This window comes from Muntiacus reevesi, chromosome 4 (assembly GCF_963930625.1).
Source record: "Muntiacus reevesi chromosome 4, mMunRee1.1, whole genome shotgun sequence".
Taxonomy (NCBI): Eukaryota; Metazoa; Chordata; class Mammalia; order Artiodactyla; family Cervidae; genus Muntiacus; species Muntiacus reevesi.
Genome location: NC_089252.1, coordinates 66,407,797 through 66,415,289, shown reverse-complemented (window position 1 = coordinate 66,415,289; position 7,493 = coordinate 66,407,797).

Below are 7,493 nucleotides of genomic sequence, written 5' to 3'. Positions count from 1 at the left end.
TTCCATCACTACACCAGCTTGAAGCCCAGAATCGTGTCCTCTGAGTTGGGTCTGGTAAAGGAGAGGGTGCTCAGGGTAGCTCCTTAAGATCAGCTCCTTGAGTTCATTCCTGCAAGCTGTGCGCCTGGAGAAAGGTTGTCTGCCCTCGCCCTCCTCCGCAGTGGTCAACAGACACCAGACACGGGATAACTCCTCTGATACTCCTGTTCAAAAACGGCGAATGGGAGGCAGGGAGCAACCAGTGGTCCATGGCGATTTTAGAATCCAGTCAACAAGTTGTAATCCCGTTTCAAGTTCCCTGATTGCATCTCTAGACCTGGGAATAATCTTTCGTGGTCCCCGACTCCTCCTCCAAACCCTTGGTTCTGCCTCCCCATCGACCTTCCCTCTTCACAAAAGATAACGCGACTTTGCTGTTTTCCTAACCCCAGTTCATAAAGATTTCTTCTATACTTTTCCTTTTTAAAAATTTTATTTATTTACTTTTGGCTGCACTGGGTCTTCATGGCGTGGCGCAGGCTTTCTCTAGTTGCCCCGAGCTACTGTTTATTGCGGTGCGCGGGCTTCTCATTGCAGTGGCTTTTCTTGTGGAACACAGGCTCTAGGGGCCTGGGCTTCCGCAGCTGTGGCGTGCGGGCTCAGGAGTTGTGCTCCCTCGGTTTAGCTGCTCTCCAGTATGTGGAATCTTCTCAGACCAGGGATCAAACCCGAATATCCTGCATTAACAGCTGGATTGTTAAACACTGGACTGCCAGGGAAGCCCATCCTATGCTTTCTTTTAAAAGTTAATGGTTTTATGTTTCACCTTTTAGTTTTTGATTGCTATCATTTTTGAATAAAGTGTGAAGTATGGGTTCCTTGATTTTTTGGCATACAAATGTCCAATTGTTCCAGCACTGTTTTTTGTTTTTAAAGAAACTGTTGATTTTCCATGCACCTTTTTTGATTTTCTAAGGGTCTGAGGAAGAACAGCTTTCTGTGGGTTCCTGCTGTAAGGGATATGAAGATATCGTCCTCTTTTACTTGTAGGACCTGAAGGGATGTGGACATGGTGCAAGTTCTCCTTTAAGTTACCATGGGAACCTGGAATGTCGCCATGTGGACCCCTCCCTGGATGTCTCGGGAAGTCGGCACCTTTGTGGAAATTCGACAGAAGTGACCCTGTGCCAGTCCCCAGACCAGGCTTCCAGAGGCTCTGCACGCTTCCTCTGTCTGGAACCCTCTCCGTACCCCGAGAACAAGCCCAGGTGAGGTTCCCAGAGAATGAAGGACCCTGGTGAAGGGAGAGAACCCAGCTGTCTCAGCCATGGCAACCCAGACCATTCAGCCGTTGCTCAGACACTCGAGGAGATCCGGACAGGAGCAGCAGAGTGAAAACTGATTCAGACTTTCTGGGAGAATTTCGTCATACATGAGCCATGTTTATAATAGGCAGTTTGATCCAGTCATTACAATTCCAGTATCTTACTCTAAGGAAATAATTTAACTAACGTACAAGGTTATTTTAGGAACATTTTTTATAATAGCAAAAGTTTGAAACACTATGGAGTGCCTCACTAATGGGATGTTAAAATGAGTGTGCACACATACAGAGTAATACTCTGAAACTTTTACAAATATATAGCTGATGTGTAGGTGATACATATAGATGATAGAGCTCTAAAGGGACCTCTCTATATCATATACTTTAGTCAACGAAGCACATTAGAAATCATATATTTTACAGTATGCTGCTGCTGCTAAGTCATGTCAGTCATGTCTGACTCTGTGCGACCCCATAGACGGCAGCCCACCAGGCTCCCCCGTCCCTGGGATTCTCCAGGCAAGAACACTGGAGTGGGTTGCCATTTCCTTCTCCAATGCATGAAAGTGAAAAGTGAAAGTGAAGTCGCTCAGTCGTGTCTGACTCTTCGCGACCCCATGGACTACAGCCTACCAGGCTCCTCTGTTCATGGGATTTTCCAGGCAAGAGTACTGGAGTGGGCTGCCATTGCCTGAGCCTTTATTTATTTATTTGGCCACACTGTGTGGCTTGCAAGATCTTAGTTTCCCAACCAGGGATCCAATCCAGCCCCCCTGCAGTGGAAGCCCAGAGTCCTAACCACCAGACTGCCAGGGAATTCCCAGGATGAATGTGTTTTTGAGTAAGACAGTCTGTAGCTGTATTTCTGCATAGAGAAATGTCTGGAAGAATATACATATAAATTATTAACAGGGGTTTCCTCTGGGGAGGTGTTACAGGTATACTTCAGTTTCCACAATGTATCTTTGTGTATATGAATCTTTACAAATGAACATCCATTTTAATAAATCAATCATCAAAATGACATGATTTCCATTTTGGAAAAATGTCAATATAATGTGTATATGGCTGTACTGCTAAGCTGCGTGTGACCCTTGCAGTAATCTGATTTTCCCGGACGGAACCCTCAGGGTGGTCCTTAGGGAGCTGCTTGGTTTACAGGGTGACGGACTGTCCCTCCCTCACCGGGGTGTTCTCATCTTCCCGCCAGATGGTGACGCTGTGTGGACACACCGGAGCTGAAGCCCAGGCAGCAGGCTGTGTTTGCGAGAAGAGTGGACTTGGCATCCGGAGACCTGGGTGCAGGGTTAGTCCTGGCTCCTCCTTTTCTTCTTCGGTTACACCCTGCTGCTCGTGCCACCTTAGACCCCCGCAGGGTCGAGCCCCCCGCAGCACAAGCGCTGAGTCTCAGCCGCTGGACTGCCAGGCAAGCCCCTTGGCTCCTTTTTGAGTTTGTTTCTTCCGCAGTAAAATCAGGCTTCCTTCATCAAACAATAAACATTTACTGAGGATTACTACATATGCAGGCCTTAGCTAGGTGCTAGGGGCCCAAGCTCCCGCCCTGCTTTTGTTCCCAATGGTGATAGGAGAGTCAATTCTCCTATCATGAACAAAAGTACATAGCAGGAAATGGGATTCCAGGCCCTGAGCTCTACTTTCAGCGGTTTCATTAAGCAGAAGAAAGGAGACTGGATCCATTATGAAGCAAGTGGAACAGTTCAGTGGTAAAGAACTCAGGCTCACTAGCCAAACTGTCTGGGCTCAAATTCTAGCTCCAGCAAGGTGGGGGGATCTTTTTCTTTTTTTAAAGTGGTTTAAGCCAGATATTGTAAACATATTTTGTTAAATTCTTAAATGTTTTGGTGTATCTTTCTTATTGTTTAATAGTCTTATTTATTAATTTTTGGCCGTACTGGGTCTTAGTTGCGGCACTCAGGTTCTTCGTTGTGGTGAGAAGCCTTAGTTGTGGTGCAGGGCTTAGCTGTTCCTGGGCATTGGGATCTTAGTTTCTGGACCAGGGATTGAACCCATGTCCCCTACATTGGAAGGTGAATTCTTAACCACCGGACCACCAGGGAAGTCCCTAAGTTTTTGGTTAAAAGTTTTAATTGAAATATATTAATACTTGATTTACAATGTTGTGTTACTTTCAGGCATGCAGCAAAGTGACTAAGTTTTACTATGTATATATTATATATATTATTAGATTCTTTTCCATTATAGGGGGGTGTTGCTTAACATTTCTTTGATTCAGTTTTTCTCCACCTGTAACACAGGAGCAGTATGTATGCAACTCTTGTGGTTGTTGTGAAGATTAACAAGTCACTGTGTATAACACACTTGGCACAGTGCCTGGCACATGGTAGCTGCTCAATAAATATTAGCTATTCTTGTTATTACTCAGTACAGAGAACATATTAGATCAGTTGTTGCTAACACAAATGTGAGCAAGTTGAAACAGAGGGTCATCTGGCTATGACAAATTCCTCTCCACTTGTGGCTTCATTTATGCCATCTGACCGACGATGTCAGTGACTATCTACTCTTTATTTTTTCAAATTTGTTTGATTGAAGTATGGTTGATTTCCAATGCTGTTAACGTCTAGTGACTACCTACTCTTGCTGGTCCATGAACATTCTCCTAAGACTTTATGTGCCACTGGCAAGAATGATAGTCCCAGCTAGAGGAGAGGCTCTGAAAACAATTACTGGAAACTCCAGACCAGCTCGCTGGGGCCATGTGGAGAAGCTAGAGTATTCGGTTCCCTGCTGGTGGCGACTGTTTCTGCTTATTATTTGAAGAGGTGTGGTGTTTGTCTTTTTGTTCCAATCATGTATGGCTTCCATTCCCAAAGTCTTCAATGGCCCAAGATGGCTGTTAGATTTCCAGTTGTTCTATTTACATTTGTATTTTGCTTAATGATTTATGCAATCTGGGTAAGTTAAGGAAATAAGTCCTTGTTTTGGGTTGTAAGCTTTACAGGTATTTTTACCAATTTATTGTCTTTCGTTCTCAAGCTGTTTTTCTCACATGAAAAGAATTCTGCAGGTATCTTTTCTCAATTTGTTACACTATAGTGGGTCAAGAAAACTTTTTGGAAGAAGTGACTTTTTGTTTAAAACTCCAATGATCCAAGAATCCCACTCCTGGGCACATATCTGGAGAAAACTCTAATTTGAAAAGTTACATGTACCCCAATGTTAATAGCAGCACCATTCACAATAGCCAAGATGTGGAAGCAACTTAAACGTCCATCAGCAGATGAATGGAGAGAAAGACATGGTACACACACACACACACACACACACACACACACACACACACACACATGAATGTTACTCAGCCATAAATGAAACAGTGCCATCTGCAGCAACATGGATTGACCTAGAGGTAATCATACTCAGTGAAATAAGTCAGACAAAGGCAAATATCATATGATATCACTTATATGTGGAATCTAAATATGATACAAATGAACCTATTTATGAAATAGAAAGACTCAAAGACATAAAACATTTATGGTAACCAAAGGGAAAACGGAGTGGGAAAGGAATAAACTAGGAGTTCAGGGTTAGCGGATACAAACTACTATGTATAAGACAGACAAACATGCTGTACTGCAGAAACTACCACAGCATTATAAAGCAACTATGTGCCAAAAAATTTTAATATAATAATAAATTTATTAATAAATTAATTAACACAAATCAATAAAATAGATAAACAACTAGGTCCTACTGTGTAGCACAGGGAACAATATTCAATATACTGTAATAAACCATAATGGAAAGAATGCAAAAAAGAATATATATATGTAAAACTGAATCACCTGAAACTAACACAGCATTGTAAATCAACTATGGTGGTTTAGTCGATAAGTCTTGTCTGACTCTTGCAATCCCATGGACTATAGCCCGCCAGGCTTCTCTGTCCATGGGATTTTCCAGGCAAGAATACTGGAGTGGGTTGCCATTTCCTTCGCCAATGGATATTCCCAACCCAGGGATCGAACCTGGGTCTCCTGCGCTGCAGGCAGATTCTTTACCTACTGAGCTACCAGGGAAGCCCCCCCAAAAACAATAATAACAAAAAGCCCAGTCCCATGGGCGAGAGGCTCAAGCCTGGTGAAGAGGCAGCGCAGAGCGGGGACATGCGTGCGCCCGTCTTGGTCGTGGTCTTGCTTCTTCTTGCAGCACATCTGTTCCATTCACCTCCTGCCACTACCTTACCTCCTCGACCATGTCTGATCCCACACAGCTGGCCTGCTCTCGGTGCATCCCCTGCTATGGTCTGATACCTGTGTCCCCTCAAATGCCTACGCTGGAATGCCAATGCCCAGTGAGATGCTATGAGGAGGTGGTGGGGCCTTTGGGGGGTGCTTAGTTCATGAGGGTGGGGTCAGTGCTCTTGTAAAAGAGACCCCACAGAGCTCCCCAGCCCTCTCCGCCACGTGAGGACACAATAAGTCTGAAGCCTGCAAGAGGGTTCTCAGCAGAACCTGACTGTGCTGGCTCTTTGATCGTGGACTTCCAAATTCCACAACTCTTAAAAGAGATACATTTCCATCGTTTCTAAGCTCCCAGTCTGTAGTTTTCTGTTCCAGCAGCCTGCACAGACTAGGACACAGGCCTGGACTACTCCTTTCAGCAGTAGCTCCTCTCTCCTGCAACTGGGCTGTCTCAAGGGTCTCCATTTTTTAGTCCAAAGTGAGACTTGGCTGCAATGGCTCATCCAGTCACAGGTGGACTGGATAGGATGAAATGGTGGTGGCTGAGGTTCAGTGATATGAAATAGGATGATGGCACCTCCCCGCTTGTAGCTGGACCCTCAGGTGGCAGGCCCCCATGAGGGGTGCTGTTTGGGGATGTAATGATGGACACATTGTTCAGCATGTGCCCGCTTCCCTGTCCTCACGTCAATGAAGGGCTTCACACACTCACACACAGACCAGCTGGCTCAGGCAATGTTATGCTGTGGTAACAAAATGGTTCCTGAAATCTAAACGGCTGACAGCAAAGATTTTGTGCATGTGGGCAGTCAAAGCTAACTGGCTTCACCTCTGTCACACATTTCCTTAATCCAGGACCCAATCTGAAGGACAGCCTTGAACTGAGACATGCTGCTCCCCTAGCAGGAGGGGGAGAAAGATGGTGGAACCACATGATGGCTCTTAGACTTATGTTTGGATGTAGCATCTATTACATCTGTTCACAGTCCACTGACCAAAAGAATTCCGTGGCCAAGCCTGAGGTTCATGTAGAGGGAATATATTCCTCTCATGGGAAAAGGTGGTTCTTTGAACCAAATAAACATTCTCATCCCAACCACTAGTAACATTAGTTCCATTTTGCAGGTGAGAAGACTAAGGCTTAAAGAGGTCACTTGATCAAGGTCATAGATTTGAATTCAGCCCTGTCTGGTTTCAAAGTTTGGTCCTTTCTACCATGCAGTCTCTGGGGGGCAGGGGGGGATGGGGAGGGTTATTTCTTTTTATACTGTGTGGGCAGTTGGGATTGTAATTTATTTGGGGCATAACCATGTCTCATCAGCCCCAGAAGCTTCTCCATGAAAATTTCTAAAACTGAACCACCTCTGAAAGCTTCCTGGAAGGATACGGAGCTAGAAAAGGGTCAGACTTGGAGAACTGGCCCCATGAGAGCTGACTCTATTCCATTTAGTAATTTTCTAACTGTTGAATTATTTACCTGTGTTATGAGTTTGTAGATAGGGACCACCTATTAATCTTTTTGTTTTCGTGTGTGTGTGTGTGTGTGTGTGTGTGTGTTGGGGGTGGGTAAGATCCTCAAAGCTCTTTTCTAGGTAATTTTTAGAAACTTCCAGATTGCATTGGATATTTATATGCACAAAAATGATGAGTGCAGTGGAGAGTGTAACCCATCTAATTTTGCAGAAGAGCACCAACTCAACTTTAGATTTAGAACCCCAGCTGCAGCAACGTGTGCCTTCACTGGGGGCGAGGGCAGAAGTGACAGCCAATACACAGAATCCTTTGCTCTGGAGATATCTGTGATCTCTCCTGCTTTCAGTGCCGTCTTACGCATTTTGGAGCCTCTGGTTCCCAAGTGCGGCCGCTGTCTTGATAACACCAGGTATGTTTACGCGTGTCCATCAGTGTGGGGGTTAGGGTGAGGTCAGAGCTGCGTCCAGGACGCTCAATAGAAGGAGGCG